Raw genomic sequence first — 23,400 nt, forward strand, 5'->3', positions numbered from 1 at the left:
ATACTATATAGATTGATTGCATTTCTATATATTTACCTCAACTCATAGACGGAGAGAAATTATACATCATAGGTTAATATGCAGATTAAGATAGAGGAAGATTACAATTTTCAAACCGCATCGACCATATAGTCACTTAATCCAACAAATATTTAAGAGCATGGCTTAAGGAAAGAGACAAACGATGGACCAGAAGTTCAAGCCAACAAAAAAAAAATATCAGCTAACATCCTTAGCTTAATAGCAGTTAGTGGTAAATCCTGATCGTTAGATTCAGTTACCTGCTTGAAAACTTCAACACAAAGATGAACTTGGAAGTAATTAACAAGTAGAAGAAGCTACATTGTTGTAACTAGAATAAGAGAATTACAAATCCAAAAACTTCAAGATTACAACTAAACTTACCAAAAGTAAAAGGAGGTTATGTTATAGCTTATACATATAGAAAAGGAAAAAAATTGCAGGATAGGCCCATGACTACCCTTGTCCCTTAGTGACTTTGCCACTGATAACTGGTGCTTCTTGTAGAAAACACTTCAAGTGTTTTTGGAATCTACAATTATTTCTATAATGGTATTTTCAGTCATTTTAAAAACACTTCTAAATGAACCATGATGTGGTACTGAGGCTGCATGGGGAACAAAGGGAGGGAATTAGTATACCATTAACGTGTTCTATATCAAAAATAAAAAGAAGTAATAGTGAAATGCATCCTAAGAAAAGAAGTCTAAAAGCTGGGGACTAATGTTCACGATAAAATTGTTTACTCCGACTGTGAAAATTTCAAATACGACACGTTACTTTGAAACTTAATAAGATTCAATGAGTACTCGATTTCTACGATGAAAACACCATTAACACTTTCATTTTTATGCCTCCAAAAGCCCAAAACACGACTTATATGGACCATGGCTCCTTTCTTTTAAATATTGGATGGGCCTTGTGGCTGCCCTTCCATTCCCCAAAAAGCCTAAATAGAAGTGGGCTGTATTTTGCTTCTTGTGGCGGAGCCTAACAAGTTGAAGATGGGCCTAATAGCTAGCTGACAGTTTACCAGATCAAGTGAGGTTAGCTATGTAGCTAAACAACATCCTATCTTACCTAACCCACATTGAGTTTGAGTTGCCACTGGGTCTCTTGAGACTAGCTAGATTCCAATACCTCTACCTCAAAGGGCCAAAAGAGTGACGTAAACATATACACCCTTATTCTTGCCATTTTTAAACGTATTATAAGCATATTACTTCACACTGTTGGCATGTAGAGAAATTTTCAATGTCATTGTAATATCGTCACGTACTCTTAGATAATAAGTGAATTAGTAATATCACGCGATACTGTTACTGTTATATAAAAAAATTTGAGTAAGACAACTTGACTAGCTGGATGGTCAGACACTCTCACAGAAGAACAAGCCTCATTGCTTTTTCGTACCTGTGACCCGATGTTGGTACAATTTACAATCACACAATCTCACCCTTTGTGACATTGACTTGATCATCAAGCTACCATACTAAATATTGTCCTGGGATTAAAACTTGGGAGTTTTAACGAAAAGCCTACGGTACTGTTCATTTTAACGAAAAACCACATTTTTACACTAAAAAGTCAAACCTGCTACTATTCACTTTACCCTTTATTTTGTCCTTATCATTAAAACTCAAAGTTTTCAAACATTTTTCATTAGTTTTCCTTTAAAACTTTCATGCAACATGTTTCATACCATTTTCTCTCTGTCTTTTAACCACATTAGTCATGTGATGAGATAGATAAAAGAAAGGATATGAAACTGAAACATGGAATATAAGTAAAGAAAATGTGTGCACGCTTCTATGATTGCTTCTGCTAGCACGGCAAACAAGTCCAATACTTCAAAGTTAAGCAACCACCGTCCCTCCTTCTTAAGAGCTCACTCTCACCCTCACCCTCACCCTACACCACCAAAGGAACCTCCCTCTGCAATTCCATATAGCAACCACGGCCACCGCAACTTCTTCTTCAAACTTCAACTGCAAAAGTTACAACAAGTTAATCAAATTTACTTATGGCACCCATCACCAGCCTCATCTGCTTCGTTCTCACTCACTTTGGTTTTCTCTGGACACCCACATTTTTTCAAAATTTCAGGTATGAAAACCCCATTGAGCTTGAGCGAGGTACATTCCGAAGTTACAGGTACGAAAATCCCCTCGGTCTCTCTCCCCTGGGTTTTGGTTTTGCACACCCTGCGCTTGCAACCCTTATGTAATCTCATCATCTGCAGCTACCTGCATTTAATTGTTGTTCAAACTTAATCAAGACCATATATATATATATGTATGTATGTATGTTGAAGGAATCAAAGTTCGACATGACCGGCTACTTTTGATCTCGTTCGATGAAGTGATCATGGAGGGCATTGTTTGGTTCTGGAGCTGCAGATGGTGTTCTGGTCATGCCAAACATTATTGTATAACATATGAATGTATTGTACATATGTTTTGTTATGCATCGTCTATGATCAGGAGAATTAGTCTATTGTATTGGGAAAACTCAAGGTCAAATTTGTTTTCAGTTTAAAAAAAAAAGTGAAAACTAAAACCAAAAACTGAAAAAAAGAAAAAGAAAAAGGTTATTAAACGGCCGAAATGTTTAAATGAAATGTCTAAATGTAACAAGTTTGAATGAATTTAGATGACCTTTATGGTTTAAGGTTGCCTTGAAGAGAAGCAATTAGAGCTAACTAGCAATCGTGCCCGCGCGTTGCCGCGGGTTTTAAAAGTGCATGCATAAAATTTGCAAAAAGTTTTACAAACATGTATGTGTCTTCATCGTATTTACAGGAAGGAATAAACATATAGAAATAACAAATGGTACAGTTTTGTTCTAGTAACTGGAAAAAAAAAAACACAAAATTAGCAACAGGAACAACAAAAACCCAAAATCAAATAAGTCAAATTCAGTTTTTCATCATGATTGTGCAAAAAAGAAAATCATACATCACTAACACGTAAAAGCGATTCAGCAAACTGACTTCGGTCAGGTTCAAAAACTTTGGAAGCAAAAGGAGCATAATGACCTGCAATACACTCCACTCAATTAAGAAAAGCTGGAATAGTTGTATCATTAACCAAACTGATATGATCTTTGCCATGCAAAACATATTTGATACATCTATTTAATAAATAAGAGTTAATAGTTTCTGGTCTGCATTATCTCTGGAATAATACCAAATTATCCAAAAATTAGAACCAAACAGAGTGTTTGTTATTGATCTACCATATACAATATATGTATTGTTCTCCACCCATGTGAGAACGCTATTTGACAACGAAAGCAAAAGAAATACCTCACCATTCAGAAAAATTGCCACCATCAATGTTCTTAATCCCCAATATAAAAAGTGCTAATTTTCACAATGGTAATTGAATCACACACCTTAATTCAGCATTACATCATTGTTTAATTTAACTAAACATATGGTTGAATTCATAATTAAGCTCTAATTAATCACTGAAGCTCTCAAACCTTTGTAAAAGCTTCAAATGATTTTAAACTAAAAGCTTCAAATGATTTTAAACACTCTGCCTTTCAAAGCCTTTTGATTTCTGCATACTAATCTAAAGAAAGCTGTATTTAAGCATTTAAGCTTTTAAATTTTTGTAAAACCCTTAACCAATTTTGAATACTTTCCTTTTCAAAGGTTTTTCCTTGCTCATCATCACTGACTCAAACCAATAACGAAGACAACTCCAAAAAATAAGTGGAAAGCACACTGAGTTTCTCTTCTTAAAAAACGATTAAAATCTGAAGTAACCCCACACACCAATCAGAACAAATCGAGTCTCCCTTCTTAAAAAACGATTAAGATCTGAAGCAACCACACACACCAATCAGAAGCAAAGCGAAAAAACATTACCAACTCAACTTATATCAGACTTTCTTCCAAACATATACAATTCTGGACCAAAAAATTACTCACGTGGAAAACCAATTTATTAGAACCATCGTAAACACAACAGATAAAACCAATTTGGCAAGGCTCCTTTCAAATAAACACAAACTAAGAATCGAAAATTGCACATAGTTGTTTTAAACATACCTAAGCTCAATATAATTTCTTTATCAGTAATCTGAAGAGGTAGCACATGATCAGCCTCCAATTTGACAAAAAAATTTGTCCCAACCTCCAGATCCGCAAAAAAATAAAAAACAGAAACAAAGAGCTTAAATTTCTTACCCTAGAGATCAAAAAATAAAGATCAAACGTTGAAAACAAACTGACCTTAAAATTTTGATCCCAACGATGGCAAGATGAGAACAAAACGCTGACCTGTTATGAACCCAATTTGTGATTGAGGCTTATGCTTTAATTAAAGAGTCAAAATAGTTGTAATTGAGGGTTACTGGTTATTAGGATAATTTGTTAGAAATGCCAGCTGGCAGGAGTCACACTTCGTGTATAAGAGCACCTGCTCTTTGGTTTGAAAACAGATCAGAATTTACACAAACAGAAATATAAACAAAAAAATATTCAAGAGCTCTGCTCTCTCTCTTCCTTCCCTCTCCATCTCTTTTCTATGTGTTACTTGCAGGTTGATTAAGGGCCTAGAGATTTGGATCGTATCAATGGTATCATCCTTCTCGAATCCTGGTTTCCCTTCTGTGGACGCCCACCCGAACCGTCTTCCTGCCATGGATGCACGCCTCTCCGCTGCAATCGACTCCTTTGAAGCTTCGATGCGTGCTGCGCTCCGTGATGCATTCCGCGAAGCTTTGGATTCTGCATTCGCAAATTTCACGACGAATTTCAGCCGTGATTGGGCCTTGCTCCGCCGCGACTCGGCTCTCAGAGCGGAGGGAGTTTCTGATCCAGTCCCGACTACTTCCGATGACACGCAATCAATCGTTCTCGGTCATCCCGGACTTCAAGGAGACGATACTCCGCCGAGACTTCCATCTCCAATCGAAGTCCATTCCGTTCCGTCGTTGTTTTCGTCATCACCATTGTTGTGAGAAATCGCAGCTCCGTCCGTCAAGCCACAGTTGAACTCGAACGATACGTTGGCATCGACAATTCACACCAGTGTGCAAGGTTTTGTGTCTCCTTTGAGGAACACAAGAACCACCAAAATTGCAGTCCCTTTTCTACTAGCAGACCAAAACGTCAGTGACTCCATCAGCCTTGAGGAGTATGGAGATTACTGGAGCTTCAACCCACAGACTATATGTCTTTATATGCTGCCCTTAACGCATACAAACACCACAAAGCGTCGACACGAGGTATTGACATCCTTGCTTTCCAATTTTACAAATCGGAAGGACAAATGGTATTGGGTTTTGCAGCTTATTCTGGCATATTATACTGGTGTTATTGTGATAATGTATGAAGACTTCTTAACTGCTAAATGTGGATGGGGTAATTGGTACCTTGTGGGTAAATTTGTGATGAAGAATTTCTATGCATTGCATCTGTTTGATGAAATGTTTGAGAGGCATAATATGGAGAATATGTCATTCAGTAGCAACCTGGAAGCTTTGGATATTGTTGTACTTGTATATCGGTCTTGGCCTAAAGATCTTGTCGCTAGTTTCACTAAGAAGAATGAGACCTTGGGTCATATCCATGCTATCAAGCAGTTCCTCTGCTTATCATTGTTACACATCTGTGTGTTGACAGTCATGGCCATTTCCCAGCTTCACTATTCTATTTTCACCAGCTTATTATTGAAATTGAATAAGGATTTTTGTAATAGGGTTGATGTACACCTTGATGCTGTTTCTTTTCCTAATTGCGTGGAGCATGACCAGATTTTCCAGCAACCGGGTTGGTGTCACAAGCTCAATGATCCTTGTGACAATATATCTTATCAAAGAGTTTTCTTCAATAAGAGGAATAATAAAAAATGGTTGATGGAGAAGCCCTGCATTCTCTCTTTCACGGTAGTAGAAGAAAAGGGGAAGAGAAAGGCTTTCGGGTTTGTTACATCCATTATCAGGCTCTTGGAAGAATCTGCCAACTTGAAAGGGCTTAAAGGTGGACATGTCGGACAAGAACAGGACATGTTTGCAATTCTCAGCTGTAAACACATAAATGATCTTCTCAAAATCAAGGCAGAGTTATTCCCTTGCAATTTCCATAAATTGCTTCCTATTGTTCTTTGCCTACCCTTGGTTATTGAGCATGATAATGCATGGAAAATTGCCATATTATTCTGTGATGCTGCACTAGATACTATAGTATTACAATTCCTCTTGGAGCTATTGAGTGTAGGAAAGGCTAGTGTGGGTATTGTTATAAGAGAGGGAACTACAAATGAAAATGTGTTTGATATCAGGACTTGGGCCATTTTGTTTGAAGATCATTGTTTCATGGTCGAAGAGATGTTATATTTGGCAGAGATGGATCAACATTTTCCTGATGACACCTACTTATCTGATGCCTTGCCACTTAATCCAAGGAAATCACTGATTGCACAGACCTCTTACTTCAAGAAAGTCATTTTCATGGTTACCAACAATCTCACAAGTTCCCCAAATTTAGAGATTGAGGTCAAGCTTCTTTTTCAGGAGAATGGAACAACAACATCTTCAATCTTACTTTTCTCATTTCATGGAATACATTCCAAGGAGTGTGGGAAATCTGGGGAAAAAAAGGCGCTACAATTTGTGGCTGAAACTGCGCAGCAGTGTGGTACCGTCAATGCAGTGAGGCAGTACTTGTGGTTGTTTGAAGAATTTCCTCCAAAAGTTGTGCATGCTTATGTGGATTCCTTCAATTTCAGAGGTAGGGGCTTTGATGAAGCATGGTTCCACCGCTTTGCAGGAAAATTCAAGGAAAAGTACAAGATTGGTGTCTTCCAAAATGCAACGGCTTGCCTTCACCTTTGTACCACATGTGAGATGCTCAAGAAGGTACTTAGTGCAAATCATGAGGCACCTTTGAATACAGAGTGTTTAATGGAAGAGAAGGTATTTTCACGCATGAAGTTAACTAGTATACTTGGTCTTTTCCATGATAACTCTTTGTACTACGAGATGACTGATGAATCTCTGATGAGTTACAAGGGAAAGAGTAATGAAAATGAGTACCTTATCAATCACATTGATTCATCCAAGCACATTGATTTTTCATCTGGGGGGGTCACATCTACTCTTCGTATCACTGATGGTGCACTTGCGATGGTGGATGGTATTGAGGAGGCTTCAACTTGTAGATCAGCTGATCTGCAATCTTCAATTGCCACAAGTGAGACAATCATGAACAACTTATATGATGACCTTACTGCAGTTATTCTCTTGCTACTAAAAAATGCTGACGCCCGTGAGAATGTTCTTAAGTATCTTGCAAAGGTGATCAACAGATACTCATCATGGGCTCATATTCAGGTGGATCCTCTTCCCTGTGATATTTCGAGGTCTGAATATCAGTGGCATGTCCCAAGTCACCAAAATGCTTGGAAACAGATTACTAAGGAGGGTTCATATAATGGCCAGTTCCAAGGACAGTTTCACTTTGTCTTTATTGTCGCCAGCAGGACAAGCATCTTCAACACCAAGGCTAAAATTGCGTTGAAGGAAAATTTTGCTACTGCCGCCACCCTGCTAGTTGCTGCTCGTTTCAAACTAGTTTCCACAGTTATTTTTTAAGCCTTGAGGACAAGGCTAATTTTCAAGGGGGAAATATTGTTATGAACCCAATTTGTGATTGAGGCTTATGCTTTAATTAAAGAGTCAAAATAGTTGTAATTGAGGGTTACTGGTTATTAGGATAATTTGTTAGAAATGCCAGCTGGCAGGAGTCACACTTCGTGTATAAGAGCACCTGCTCTTTGGTTTGAAAACAGATCAGAATTTACACAAACAGAAATATAAACAAAAAAATATTCAAGAGCTCTGCTCTCTCTCTTCCTTCCCTCTCCATCTCTCTTCTATGTGTTACTTGCAGGTTGATTAAGGGCCTAGAGATTTGGATCGTATCATGACCAACAAAGCGTTCGACACCGGAGAAGACCGGAAACCAAATCCCCAATAAAATTAAAGTCATGATCTCTTTTGAGACTATTTTGCGAAGAAAGAGCAAAGATTTGGCAGCAAAAGAGGGAGCGATGAAGGAGAAAATCGCAGAGCAACGGAGATGAAAAAACGAAGAGAAAAGGTAAAGTAAAAACGATGCGGTCAAAGCAGAGAAAGAAACAATGAAAGACGCAGAAGGGCACAACCGACTTTCCACTGTAGAAAAGTGGAAACAGTAAGCAGAACAAAGAAGAAACCGAGGTCAATTTCGTCAAATCACTGTTAATAAACCGTAACCGAAACTGAGTTTTAGTATATATAATTTCTACAATCTACCTTCCTCTATTTCTACACTTTATCTGATATGACGGACCAAGTCATTCCACATCACTGTCAAGTCTACTTCATCGTCTTATCCCATCTTCATTGTTGCACATTTTCAACCAGGATGACCTGCCTTGTTCCCCTTCAACCTAAGTTCGGTGTGGTGTAGACGGGGTGATGCTTTTGTAATCGTTGTTGCGTCCCTCTTCATGTATTCCCCCCTCCCCTTTTTTCACTGCTTTTATCTGTATGCTTTATTTATGTCTCTTTGTTTGCCCTTCGTAGCTTTCAGCGTTCTCTTGGCTTTTGTCTTGATAATGAAAATTTTCAATTTTTCAAAAATGAAAAGCGTCCAATTGCAAATTACTCAAACCCATAACTTACCAATAACCCAAACTTGGAGTATTTCAATTGCGTAGGGTGTGCAATTGCATTAAATAAGATCCAACGTTGCAATAGAGCACATTTCATATCATACATAAAGTATATAGACACTTACTTTTAATTCTAAGGGAAATTCTCTCGTTTCAATCATAAATTATTGCATCGTACTGGAACGCCATTAAAAGATGTAATTATTTCAATTTTTTTAATGTGTTGATTGGTATTGAAATTATTTCTACCCATATCATAACATGCAGATTAGCTATTACATAATTGTATATAATTTTTTAGTCATAATCAAAATAGATTTCTTTTTATTCATGGGCATAATCTAAACTATTCTTCTTATTTACAAGGAAAGAAATTTGAACTCGAGTACAAAGTTAATCAGGTGATAAATTAACCAAAATCTTGAGAAAACTCAATAACTGTTGTGACATATGTTCTTATCAATATATGATTGCGTAAATCCTAAGTAGAGATCAAATAGGAATCCTTTGGGATCTAGAAGATATTTCCTAATATATTTTGTATTACTTGGATAACAAGTTTCTCTCATTCTTATTACTATAAATAAAGGCACAAGGACTGGGGAATTAATACACAATTCCTCAAGCCTATTCTCCACTCTCTCTCTCTCTTTCTCTCTCTCTCTCTCTCTCTCTCTCTCTCTCTCTCTCTCTCTCTCTCTCTATGCCGCACCCCTTAGTAAATATAGGCCACAACACGTTATCATCATGCTCTTCACACTGTGCTAAAGAGAATTTATTCGTCTTCAATCAGGGGAGTATTACATTTCAATTATTTTTAATTGATTAAAATTTGATTTTATTGAATTCATATACTTCTATTGATTCAATTTATTTATTTTTCTTATGCTTAATGTGATACAAGCTTTGAAGATAGAAAGCCAAAATTGAAGAAATAATTTTTTGCATCAAACTAGTTCATCAATATAATCACGCAATCAGGTTCCTCCAAAACAGCGGTTTTTATCTCGATATTTTTGCAACCCTAATAGAATGAACATTCACCATAATGAATGACCCAACTTTACGTTTTTCGAATTTTAGATTCTACATAAATTGTGTATGCATTATAATCATAATCCTATTGAATTATGTGAATTGATATTGTGATATTACTATGAATTATTATGAGCAATTGAAATTCATAGAATTAAAAAAATTAAAAAATAAAAAAAATGCTAGGGTTTGGTGGAAATCCACCAAGCCGTGGCACCAAGCCGCTGAGTTCCCCTATGCCAAGCCCTGAGCTAAGAGGGCCTGCAACCCTCCATTGAACCCATAACGCGTCACCACTGGACGAAGCGATTGGGCCATATTTTTGTAAAAAGAATTAGGCTTAGGAAAGTTCCCGGGCCCACTATCTGCACAGATGTAGGCCTGGAAACATGTAACCTCCCGTAGGCTTGAAGTTTATTGCCCTGTGTGATGGGCTGATACAAGTGTGGAGCCTTTAGGCTTCAAGCCTGAAATAATATTGGCCTACGTGACATCAGCTCGTTAGGTTGTGGTCCTCCCCTGCACCACACTACACTTGATCAGCACCCCTGCATGGGCTCTTGCTGACTTAGGCCTACAACTCCATTTATTTTTGGTGTGTTAGGGATTGGCATGCTTCTTGCCCCTTCTTGACCCATGACTATTCCAACCCATATTTTTGGGCTTGGATCCCATTACCTTTCAGATTTTTTTATTTTTATTTTTATTTTTTTTATTTTTATTTTTTTAACTTTGGTCCAATGCCTTGGGCCACCAATTATATTGCCTTTTTTTTAGGCCTTATGGGTTTTAGATTTTTTTGTCCAACTTTTAATTTTGGCCTGAAGTTCAAATATTTAAATTATAAATTCTATACATATTTGCATATTTTCTCGTTGCATATTTTTGTATATATTGCGTTTGTTTGCAGGTATTATGAACTTGAAGTTTAGGAAAAGTGCCATAGAAACCTAAAGTTTCTTAATGCTCAACACTCATGTTGAGACGCGAAGTTTTCCATGCTTAAATCCGTTTAAACCAACCCATGTCTTAGAACCTGAATGTTCTAACTTTGAAGTTTATGGAAATTTTATAAAACACCAATCACATTCTTGTTTCCGCCATTCAACATATTGTTGAATTGTAACAAGTTCAATTTCACTGATTTGGAAGTTTCGAACAAGAAACTACTTTATGTGGATACAACAAGTGACACCCCACTTGACTACGGCTAGTTACGAAATCATTGTAACTAGTTATGGTATGGAATAGATGAATAAGCCTCCACCATAATCTTCATTCGAAAACTTATGCCTGAAGCATATCAAATGGAATTATGTTGAGGACTCCATGGCTCTTTGACTCATTATGGACCATGCAATGATGAATTCTTGCCTAAACCAAAACATGATTGAAACCTTTACGTCCATGAATAGGTACAATTCTGAAGTTTATATCCGATCAAATTTTGACAGGAAGAAAATCTTCCTCGTCTTTCTATATCTAAATTGCTCCTGAAGTAGTAGTACAAATAGCAGAAGCCACCAAATTCTCGGATCTGATTACTACCACACTTGTGAGAGAAAGGTACCCCAACAATTCGGCTGGGAGGTACTGAACGGTATAGACCCAGTTTCGACTGGAGTCAACCGAATAGTGGTGTCTTGCTTCGACAGAAATGCACCGAATAGGCATGCTCTGCTTCAGCAAAGGTGCATCGAACGGTAATGCCCTGCTTCGGCAGAGGCCTACCGAACAGACCCCTCCAGCTTTAGCTAGAGCCTATCGAACCCAAGTTTGGGTCAGTCAGTTAGTCTCTTTCTCTCTCTTTCTCTCTCATACGATAAAATTTTGAGTTGTTTTACATTACAACATATGGTAGAATCAAGCTTGCCAAGATGTGGTATCACGCATGAAGCATGATCCTTGGCACATAAAACTTCAAGAATAAATGGTAGTATTCCCGAACCTCTACCTTGCAGAATCTAACTCTGTTTTAATGAAATAGATCATTTGTTATGCACTTGTATATGCCTTTACCAATGTTGTTGAGGAGTACCATTCCCGTAGTCAATCTGTGAGACTAATTTTGCTCCATCTAACACATTTGGAAGAGTGAAATTTGACATGGCAGACCTATTGGCCCAATCCACTTATCTTTTTGGTTTACTTTGTGAATTTATTTATTTTATTCTTGGATTTAAAATTGGTGTTTGGACGTCACTATTGTTCTCGAATAAGAGTTAATTAGTGAAAATTACCACATGTGACTACAATTAACTCATGCTTAGGTATGTTTTGTGGGGAAGTTAGCAGTTTGGTTCTATGCTAACTTCATACCTAACCCTTGACAACCTTTCATGCTTATCCAACCTGATTGTGGGGTATGGCACTGCCCTATATTGTCTAATGGTACTAATTTTACCATAAAGGGAAGCCTTATACTCACTCATTCTGGAAGAACACCCTTTGGAGTTTTAAGGATATTCGAGAGCACTATTACCATATTAAAACCAATGTAGAAAATGGATTAAAATTCTTTAGCATATTACCATATTGCACTTCCTACGAATATAGCCAAATGCATATTCTAGAGAAGATGGAATGCTTAACAAGTGGATTACACCCATTTAGGTCCACTATGTGGTTGTCTAGAAGCCCGCGATTCCAAAGGAATTTTCTCTATGGATGAACATTTGGGATATCTAGAATGATCCGTGATGTGCCATTTTGGGCATCCTTTTACCAAAAGTAAAGACATCAAACCTGGACTCGTATTATACATTAGTACCCTCAATCTTTTCTACAAAGGATTCAAAGGGGACATTTGTGGACCGACTCAACCACCATGCGAACCATTTATATACTTTATGTCACAAGTGTGGCTATTGTCTACAAGCTGTATTCTCCACACTGGTGGCTCAAATTAACAAGCTCAGGGCTCACCACCCTGATTATCTGATCAAATTTATTTGATTTGATAAGTTGGAGAATTTACATCGAAAACTTCGACTTTCGATGGATATTGCATGTCGGTTGGGTTTTGAAGTTGAACATCAAGTACCCTATGTTCATACCCAGAATGACCCAACAGAAGCATTCATTAAACACCTTCAAATGATTGTGCGATCGATTGGTCATATGTACCAAGTTCCACGATCTCTGCTTGGGGCCATATAATATTGCAAGCAACCATGTTGGTCTGCTTGAGGCCCTTCACAACCCAACTTTATGAAGTGCGTGTCAGTTGGTTACTAGATATGGACCCGACCTATCGTATCTGCGCGTCTTTGGTTGTGTAGTCTATGTGCCATTTTGCGCCGCCCTTACATACAAAAGAAAAAAGGGGTCCTGAGAGAAGGATGGAAATCCATGTCGGTTATGATTCTCCTTTTAATATTCATTACTTAGAACCCTTGACATGCGATCTTTTTACTGCTTGTTTTGCAGATTGTCATTTTTATGAAACAGTTTTCCCGTTGTTAGGGGGAGATAAGAACGTCAACGTTCCAAAAGAATGACGCGAATTATCGTGGACGTCCCCACTGTGTCTCATATCAATCCCAATCTAGATTGTCAGAGTATAACCAGACATTTCCTCTGATCTAGGAAAATTGACGAGATCACATATACCAGCTGCAAATGTGCCTGCCAAGATGTGTATTAAATGTACGATGGACCTTTGTCCCGAAAGTAGAAACGCTACTACTGTGGCCTACCCTCATACATTGGCGGCTAGCCAATCAATCTGTCATGTGCCAGAAGCGTGGCAGATCATTCGGTTCGAGGATTTCCTTCCCCAAAATTGGAGGAACATGGCATGAACAAATCCGCCCCTTGATCGTTGTCTCAATCCTTTTCATCTCATGATATTAAATCCGGATTACTCCCGAGACCTGAAGTTCTTGGTCCAGTATACTAGTTTGGATGAGATATGGAATTGGAATAAGATTATCATAGATGATGTTTCATTTATATGGTTACTACCAACATAAATGAAAAACGATGACAACGAACCGTATTCCGTTGATTAGCATCAACGTAAAACTGATTGGTCAACTAAAAGATCAACGTAAAATTGATTGGTCAACTAAAAGAATTAATCTATTATGAATGAGATGAATGAAATAGTGCGATATGATGCCTTGTGGCGCAAGGTTTCTCTCATACGTTATGTGATTGATTGCAGCATTGCAAACATGGTTGTAGTATCTCTGGGATCCTGATACGAACCTATATGGAGTTTCCAAAGAACTTACATGTACTGATTCAAATAGTTCTAGACCACAAGAACACCCTATCAGTTTTCAAGAGGCATTTACTTTACGGATGTAGAACTATTCAGGCGGATGTGGTATACTCGTCTAAGTGAATATTTGAATAGTTAAGGATATATGCCCCTGAGTGTAGAAAATCTGAAATTGCTAGAGTTAAGAAAACTGACTCGCACCTAAATCGGACTTTAAGATGAATGATCTTGGGAAAACCCGACATTACGTTGACCTAAAGTTTCGAGCTAGTTCTGATGGTATTATGGTCCACCACTGGAATTAGACCCAAAAGGTGTTACGTCTGAGTATACCCTGATCGTCTGTATGCTAGATGCAAATGACACCTTTATGGACGATATGGAGCATAAGGTTCCATATTGGAATGTGAGGCAGCCATATCTAAGTGTCATTTACGTTTGTTGTACTTAGCTCAAATGCACTAGATCAGACATCTTATGTGTTGATAATCTTTTGACATAAAGCAGCATTATGCCTAACACGCCCTCATTAAACTTGGTGTTAAAGACATTTTTTCGTTACTACGGAGATGGGCTTTTCTATCCCTATGCATCTCAGAATAGATCATACCCTCTTGATCTTCGGAATGATGCCTACCTTGTGGGATTCGCTGAATCAGACCATTTGTCTGATCGCACATGGTACGTTTCCGAATGGTTAAGTCTTTACCATTAAGGAACACCGCAATATCTTGGAAGTCAACCAGATAGACCTTTTTTTGTTGCTAAACTTTTGAATCGTTCCAAGACTCACTATGTCTCATCACGTGAGAGATATGGTCGAGAACTCTTGTTGAGCATATTCAAAATCCCTGCGATTTTCATCCATCGTTGAGTCCCAACAACGATCCATGAAGACAATGCCGTATGTATTGACCAGATCATGATACATCCAACAAGTCAACACCAAGCATATTATGTCTACATCAGCATGAGCATCAGAATATTGAAGTCAAGCAGTTTGATCCTAGACAACCTTGCCAACCTATACAACGCCACTGCCGAAGTCTACCTTTCCAGAAGCTTATCCAAGGAATTGGTATGCGTAACTTTCTCATTTGCAATGCTTGTAGTTTTATTTTGAAGTTTTGTCAAACTCAGGAAGAGTATCTAAAAGTATACTAACTTGATATTAATGTACTTTTTTTCCCTACAATTAGGAGCATTTTTCTCACTAGGTTTTTGCTACCTAACTAGGTTTTAATGAGACATCTATCCTGGGCTGATCATACCCTTGTGAACTCTTCTACTTGCGTCTAGAAGATGTATAGTTTTGACTTAATGCAACTTCTCACTTTTCTACTTTGAATATGGGCTTTTTGTCTCACCTTGGGTTTTTCCATAACGAGGTTTTGTGAGTTTTACCACCCATGCATTCTTCTGTTCGTTTTGAGACTCGCATTTGCTACTTGTGCCAACTAGATGAGACGACTTCATCAACTGCTTCTATATTTGCTTGAAGATCTGATGCGCCATCTACTTGAGTATTTGCACACTCAAGGGGGAATGTTGTGACATATGTTATTATCAATATGTAATTGTGTAAATCCTAAGTGGAGATAAAATAGGAATCCCTTGAGATCTAGAAGATCTTTCCTAATATACTTTGTATTACTTGGAGAGCAAGTTTCTCTCCTCCTTATTACTATAAATAAAGGCACAAGGATTGGGGAATTAATACACAATTCCTCAAGCCTATTCTCCACTCTCTCTTTCTCTCTATGCCGCACCCCTTGGTAAATATAGGCCACAACAATAACCGCATTTTCACGGAAATTGTAAACTATAGCTGTAAGTTTTTAATCGATTCCGTTAATTTTTTGTAAACTATAGCCCTAAGTTTTTAATTGATTCCGTTATTTTTTTGAAAATTCATATTTTCTTGGCATTTTCCCAGCATCACATGCTTCATAACATTCAAGTTGGACATTCCATAAATGTTCTAGCCGCCGAAATCCATTATGGTTTTGGAAACTCTGTTTTGGGCCTTACTAGTACTGTTCTTGAATTTTCAACTTTTCAACCAAAATTGGGATTTTCGCATAATTTGTGTGCTATAACTCTTACTATTTTAATATTTTTCTTTTTTTTTCTATTTTTTTACATAACAAGTCTATAGTTCGATTTCCTCTGGTATAACAAGAAAATGATTGTCATGGTTGTTCAAATAATTAATAAAAAATTATAGGGTAATTCTATCAACACTCTACAATCTTATGAAGACACTTAAAATTTGTCAGGTGAACTTCCTCTTTTACCCCTATTTGAATTAAGGTGAGAAAAAGAAAATCCAACCATCCAATTATTTGCCGACAGCCAACCACCTCACAGCCATCCACTTACCATGGCACCACATTCTCTAAAGTTCATCTTCTTGTTCGTATGAATTCTCTGTAATTGATATCTGGCATCAATTGTCAAGACAACTCGTGCTTGTTGATTTGATCTAAGCTTTTGCACTTCTAATTTCATTTTGTAGTTGCATGTTTCTACAATTCTTTGCGAGTATAAAGCCTCTAGAATTTGGGTATTTTCACTGCTTAATTGAAGTGAAGGACTATTACATTCTTTTTTATTTTCTTTGGAAACGGGGTTGGTGAGTTTGGGTGTTGGAACTCAAGGTGTAGGGAGAGAACGAGAGAGGTTGGAGATGTGATGCTAATGGGGTTTAGGGATGTGAACTTGGTGGAATGGAGATGTTTAGTGTTTCTTTTTGGTTTTGGGGTGGGGTGGCTTCAGAAATATGAGGGACAAAGTTGGAATTTTTGAGGAATTTTTTGGAGGTGGGGTGGATTCATAACATTGTGGGGTGTGTATAAAATAACCCAAAATTATAACCTAGTAATGTAACTAAGGAAAAAAGAAAACACATAAAACGAAAGGATGTTGTAGACGAGAGATTTTTTAGTGTGGGGACAGAGAGTGGAACACCATATGTGATTATACATTGGAGGAACTTTTTTTTCAAGTGTCTTTCCAATTGTATTAGGACATGTGGTTTTTCGCTTAAAGTTCTGGACACAGTGAAAAGGCTCTCGTTGTATAAATGGGTTAAATACAGTCTTCTGCATCAAGTTCAAATTCTTGTTCTCATAAATTTAATTAGACGTTAAAATCGTCATCCAATACGTCGAACATAAGACATTTTCTTTGGATCAACGAGAGGAGAGTTCAGCTTTTCTCTCTCAAAGATCTCTCTCGTTGAAAGACAAATAGAGGTAAAAAAATTGTACCGGCCGGCCTTAGCCTTTGGCTTGGGTGTCGGTGGCAGCCCCTCTTTTTGATCCTCATTCCCTCTTTCTTTCTTCCTTTTTTCTATTATTTCAATTTTCTACTAAGTTTGGTTTCAGCTTTCTTTGAAATTGGTCTCAATTTTTCTTCTGAATTTGTCTTAGATTTGGGCTTCATGCCCCTTCCTCAGCATCCATCGCCGCTTGTCTGCCGTTTTTCGTCAGTTTTTACTGCCTTTTGTTATTTAGGTTTCCACCGTCCCTCTCATCTGCCTTTTGGTCTGATCATGGAAAACATTATTGTATAACGTATCGTCTAAGTCAACAAAATAGAAAAGAAAAAACTTGACAACGTCATTTAAGGAAGAACTAGTCTTTTGCTAACTTTGGTTTGCGAGCCAATTACTATGCGTCCCTCTTCTTGTTGAAAGGGACAGTTCCCTCCATTTCCTGCGTTGTTGAAGTTCATGTTAACTACATTGCAATGGTTGTGGATTGAAGGGAAAAATAAGGAGAAAGGATGAACAGAAAGATGAACAGAGAGATATGAGAGAGAAGAAAGTTTAGAGAGAGAAATAGGCTTTGTATTAACTCATCAAATGAAGATTACACATACTGTTTATATAGAAATCCTAACTACTTTAACCAGATACTAACTACCTAACTATATTACTAACTGTATTACATTTTTACCCTTAATATTCTCCCTCAATCTCAACTGGGAAACCCAGTTTGAGATTGGAAGAACATCTGCAATCACTGCTATTAAACTATAAAACAGAACACAGAGTTGAACCAACTGCAGTCTTGCAATCACTTGAAACTTCAAAGGCTGTTTTTTTTAATTTTTATGAAATCACATCTCAGGACACCATTTTCGATTGGACAACTAAAGATAAAATGCATCGTAGATGTTGGAAATCTACTGCTTCAAACTTTCTTCTCAACTGAGACATTCTGACAATCAGAAATGCCATCAACCAATTTCACAGTATCATCACAAACAGAAACACCACCCTTATTTCCCATGATCCAATTCTTTAATCCTGGTGATTGAACCTCAATGTAATGGACTTCTGAACATGGCGACGAGAACTTTCTTCTGTTTGCTAGAATCCTGACCTCAATCTTTTTGATCTTTTCCTCCGAATTAGCCCCATTGTCTCACTGTTGTACTGACCACAATCCACAAAAAGATTCTTGCTTGAAGAAACAGTCTCCAATCTATCAGTTCCCCTAATACATTTCGAGCGGGCAAATTAAGAATAGCCTCTTATAAAGTTGTAACACACCCTCATGCCGGTTATAACAATTCCTGGCGGGATTACCCTTTGTGGGATTTACCGTCATCAACTTCATTTAACATTGGCATCGTCCTTTAAAACATAAAATTAACAAACTATAGTGTGGCATCGGCTTTAACTATAGTATCACGGGATCGCCCTTTGTGGATTCTACCAAAAAAAAAAAAACAAGTACTTCGAACAATGGCATCGGCCTTCACAATTTCAACAACTGAAAATCAACATCTATGTAGGATTACCCTTTGTGGGATTTACCTACTCAAAACACGGGATTACCCTTTGTGGTACTTACCGTTAACAACTTCTTCTACCCTTCATGTGATTTATCTATTCACATCACGGAATTACCCTTCGTGGGATTTACCGTTTACAACTTCTTCAAATTTCATCGTATAACCGGACTTACTGTAGATTCATGCTAACAACTGAGTTGGTTAGACTCGACATTATAGGCTGTGATAAGGGACATATTGCACAACTCCTCAGTTAGCACCTGAACACTCACTCTAGTAACCTTTGCTGAATTTAATAAACAGGCATTGCTGCTTGCTTCTCTGCTTTGCCCCGGCACACTGATCTGCCTAAGATTCACTAGAATGGGACTGCTAGTTGCAAGAGAGATCCATTTATTTGATAATATATAACTAGTACTTTCATCCTCTGCATGAGCAACAACATCCTCCACTCACAAAAACTGGAAACAATGCTAACAAACTCATCTTCAAAACCCAAGATACTTGATACATAAAATAAGCTACAAGCAGAACCCATCTTCAAAACCCATCGCACCGAGCCACAAATCACTACAATTCACCTTATTGAATACCCAAAGAAAACTCAAACTGACCACAATGATCAATATTCTTGAATCCAAATATCTCAAATATTACAGTAATATCCCAGAAGAGATTCATAAGAAAGATGAACAAAATAGTGAACATTTTCTTACTGAAACATTTAATCAAACAGATTATGTGCACTGTGAAAACCAGAAATCAAGAACCTGATAAGAACTTTAATCTTGACCCAAAGAACGTTGAGGAAGCAAACCAGAACTATATCGAAGACGCCTCACAAAAAGAATGAACTATATTGCTTGAATTCCGCACCAGAAAGATGAACACATCAAGAAATTAATTCTGACATACGAATACCAAAGCCAACACCATATTAAGGGTGAATATCTCACCATATTTCAATTAGTCTATGTTGATAGGTGTATCTTATAGCAATTTGATCAGCAGCCCAATCTGGTTTGCATTGTGATGGTGGTCAGCAAACACCAAAAGCTAGCAAACCGAATGGCCTATTTCTCGGGGATCTGCGATCCGACTTCGGAAAGAAAGAGGATTCATCAAGATCAGTGGAGAAATCTCTTATCACAGTCCAGAAAAATCAACCCAGAAGTAAAAAAAAAACAATTGCGGAAGCACCCAGAAACTTATCAGAACATCTAATGAAAATTTTAGGAAAGAAACTAAGCTAGAAACGGATGAAAAATAATGGGAAGTAGAACCACCAGAATCCATGGCGTGAGCCTGGTAGCTCTGATACCATGTATTGCAATGGTTGTGGATTGAAGGGAAAAATAAGAAGAAAGGGTGAACAGAAAGATGAATAGAGAGATATGAGAGAGAGAGAGTTTAGAGAGAGAAATAGGTTTTGTATTAACTCATCAAATGAAGATTACACATACTGTTTATATAGAAATCCTAACTACTTTAACCAGATACTAACTACCTAACTATATTACATTTTTACCCTTAATAGTTCAAACAGTGCAGGAAGAGAGAGAGCCATGCATCTATGGTCGTCGGCGACAATCAGAGACTCCTTCAAGCTCGCCTACCTCAGAAAGCTCGAATGGAACCTCCAGAGGATGAAAAGCGAGAAGGAATCACAGAATTCAATCGATCAAAAGCTGCTCGACGGCCAAGAAGCCGGAGCCGCCAGACAGCCGAATAGCCCACAATGCGAAATCAACGGGAAAGCACTACCAATTCTAAGGCTCGTGGAGGTGATGGAGTGGTCGTTGGACTCTGCAACGAGATTCTGATGCTTCTCTCTTGCTGCTTCTGCTGTTATTCATCGTCATTATTTGGTTTTGTATGTGGGGGAAATTTGCTAATTTTTTATCGTCGGTGTTTTAACTTAGGTAGAAAAATTGGGTTAATCGTTGCTTAGGGAGACCCAAAAAAAAAAAAAATCTCATATAGGAATAGGACTCAAAAGATGGACCTCACTGTTAATTTTGAGTGGAAAACAAACTCACTCACGTGTGAGTGCTGTACATTATCTTCTTTTTGTTAAAAGATGGGTACAGCCAAAAGTAAAAGAATTTATGCGGCCATTTTTATTGAAAGATGGGTAAATTTGGCACGTCCACTTGTATACAATTAATGAAAGTTTCTAACATGACACGTTATATTGAAACTTCAATGAATATAAGATGGGATGAGTACTCGAATTTATATGATTAAAACACCATTTACACTTTTATTTTCAGCCTCCAAAAGCCCAAAACACGAAAATATGGATGATGGTTTTTTTTTTCTTTAATGTTGGGTGGGCCTTGTGGGTTTCATTACTCAAAAAGCCTAAAGCAGAAGTGGGCTGTAATTTGCTTTTTGTGGTGGAACCTAACAAGTTGAAGATGGGCCTAATGGCTAGCAGACAGTTTAACAGATCAAGTGAGGTTAGCTACGTAGCCAAGCAAAATTCCATCTTACCTCACCCACATTGAGTTTGAGTTGCCGGTCTCTTGTGACTAGCAAGATTCCAATACCTCTACCTCAGAGGGCCAAAAGAGTGACATAAACATAATGTATATCCTTATTCTTACTATTTCTAAACGTATTATAAGCATTACTTCACACTATCAGCATGTATAGAAAATTTTCAACGTGAACGTAATACTGTCACGTACTGTTATATAATAGGTGATTAGTAACATTACGTGACACTATCACGATCATATTAAAAAAACTTGGGTAAGGTAATTTGACTAGCTAAATGGTCGCACACTCGCATAGAGGAATGAGCATTGCTTTTGGTACCTGTGACCCGATGCAGGTACAATTTACAATCACACAGTCTCATGTTTTGTGAGAGTGACTTGATTATCAAGCTGCAATAGTGAATACTCTCTCCTACGATTAAAACTCTCATGCACCATATTTCATACCCGTTTTTCTGTCTATTTATCTAGATTAGTCCTATGATGTGATGAGAGAGATAAAAAGAAAGGATATGAAACTGAAACATGGAATATATAAGTAAAGAAAATGTGTGCAAGCTTCTATGATTGCTTCTTCTAGCACGGCAAACAAGTGCAATACTTCAAAGTCAAGCAACCACCGTCGCTTCTTCTTAAGAGCTCACCCTCACCCTCAGTCTCCACCACCAAAGGGACCTCCCTCTACTGCCACATCTTCTTCAAACTTCAACTGCAAAAATTACCAACAAATTAATCAAATTTACTTAATTATGGCACCCATCACCAGCCACGTCTGCTTCGTTCTCACTCACTTTGGTTTTCTCTGGACACCCACATTTTTTCAAAATTTCAGGCATGAAATCCCCATTGAGCTCGAGCGAGGTACATTCAGCGGTTACAGGTACGAAAATCCCCTCGGTCTCTCTCCCTTGGGTTTTGGTTTTGCACACCCTGTACTTGTAACCCTTATGTAATCTCATCATTGCAGCTACCTGCATTTAATTGTTGTTCAAACTTAATCAACACCATATATATAGATATATATATGCGATTATATGTATGTATGTTGAAACAATCAAAGTTCGACATGAAGGGCCGTTGTTTGGTTTTGGAGCTGCAGATGGTGTTCTGATCATGGAATTCTGATCATGGAAAACATTGTATAACCTATTGGAGCTGCAGATGAATGTATTGTACATGTGTTTTGTTATGCATCGTGTATGATCAGGAGAAATTAGTCTGTTGTATTGGATACGAAGCATTGACATTCGCCTATCTTGTTAGTAAGTTCTCTTATCATTTTATCTTGTACATATTTTGCGGGTGTCGATTAATTTGGGATTGATTCTCCAGTGAGTCTTTTTGTAACCATTTCATTTTCAGCTTTTAATTTTTAGTTTTTATATTTTGGTTTTTGATTTTCAGTTTTCATTTTTTGAATTTGAAAAATGAAATATGGTTTTGTAACTACATTCAGTTTTCATTTGAAACCAAAAAGTGTTGCTTTCAAAAAAAAAAAAAAAAAAACCAAAAAGTGAAAACTCACGACTAAATTTAGAAAACTCAAGAAAATAATTTTTAGGTATTATTCTTTTTGAAATCTGGAAGCAGTTACCAATTAAGATTTCAGTTTTCAATTTAAAAAATAAAAAAGTGAAGACGAAATGTAAGAAGTTTGAACGAGTTTAGATGACCTTTAAGGTTTAAGCATAAGGGGTTGCCTTGAAGAGAAGCAATTAGAGCTAATTTCTACACTTTACCATCCTTTATTTCTACACTTTGTACTGGTTTGGTACTGATGTGCTTTTATAAAAAGTGGGTATAAAAAAAAGCTGAGCTCAAAAAGGTGTTTGGTAAACACTTAAAAACAACTTATTTTCACAGTTTTGTATGAAAAAAAGTTGAAAACATGAAGTAGCAAAAATGAGCTTATTCTCACATCACAACAGAAGCAGTTTTTTTTTTCAAAACACAGCAATACAAAACTAATCTAATTTGACGGACCAAATCTTCCACATCACTATCAATTCTACTTCATCCTCTTACTCCAAAGTCTCATTCACTCAATGATCCAAAAGTCCAATTCCATTTTAATTGGGTGACCTTGCCACTCAGAGTATTTCAATTGTGTAGGGTTTGCAACAGTGGTGTGCAG

The 23,400-nt window shown here is 37.4% G+C and overlaps 3 long non-coding RNA genes across 3 annotated transcripts; 1 reads left to right on the forward strand and 2 right to left on the reverse strand.

Annotated features, from left to right (window-relative positions):
• The first annotated feature begins 1,831 nt into the window (after positions 1–1,831).
• Positions 1,832–22,613, forward strand: LOC126630460 (uncharacterized). The gene is made up of 2 exons (XR_007626007.1): positions 1,832–2,175; positions 22,147–22,613. It is a non-coding gene; the product is annotated as an uncharacterized LOC126630460 (long non-coding RNA).
• LOC126630459 (uncharacterized) lies at positions 2,720–8,316 on the reverse strand. Its single transcript, XR_007626006.1, has 2 exons — positions 7,966–8,316; positions 2,720–4,312 (listed from the first exon to the last, which is right to left on the reverse strand). It is a non-coding gene; the product is annotated as an uncharacterized LOC126630459 (long non-coding RNA).
• Positions 17,788–20,299, reverse strand: LOC126630461 (uncharacterized). Its single transcript, XR_007626008.1, has 2 exons — positions 20,270–20,299; positions 17,788–17,889 (listed from the first exon to the last, which is right to left on the reverse strand). It is a non-coding gene; the product is annotated as an uncharacterized LOC126630461 (long non-coding RNA).
• Positions 22,614–23,400: the final 787 nt, after the last annotated feature.

The sequence above is a fragment of the Malus sylvestris genome, chromosome 7 (assembly GCF_916048215.2).
Source record: "Malus sylvestris chromosome 7, drMalSylv7.2, whole genome shotgun sequence".
Lineage (NCBI taxonomy): Eukaryota > Viridiplantae > Streptophyta > Magnoliopsida > Rosales > Rosaceae > Malus > Malus sylvestris.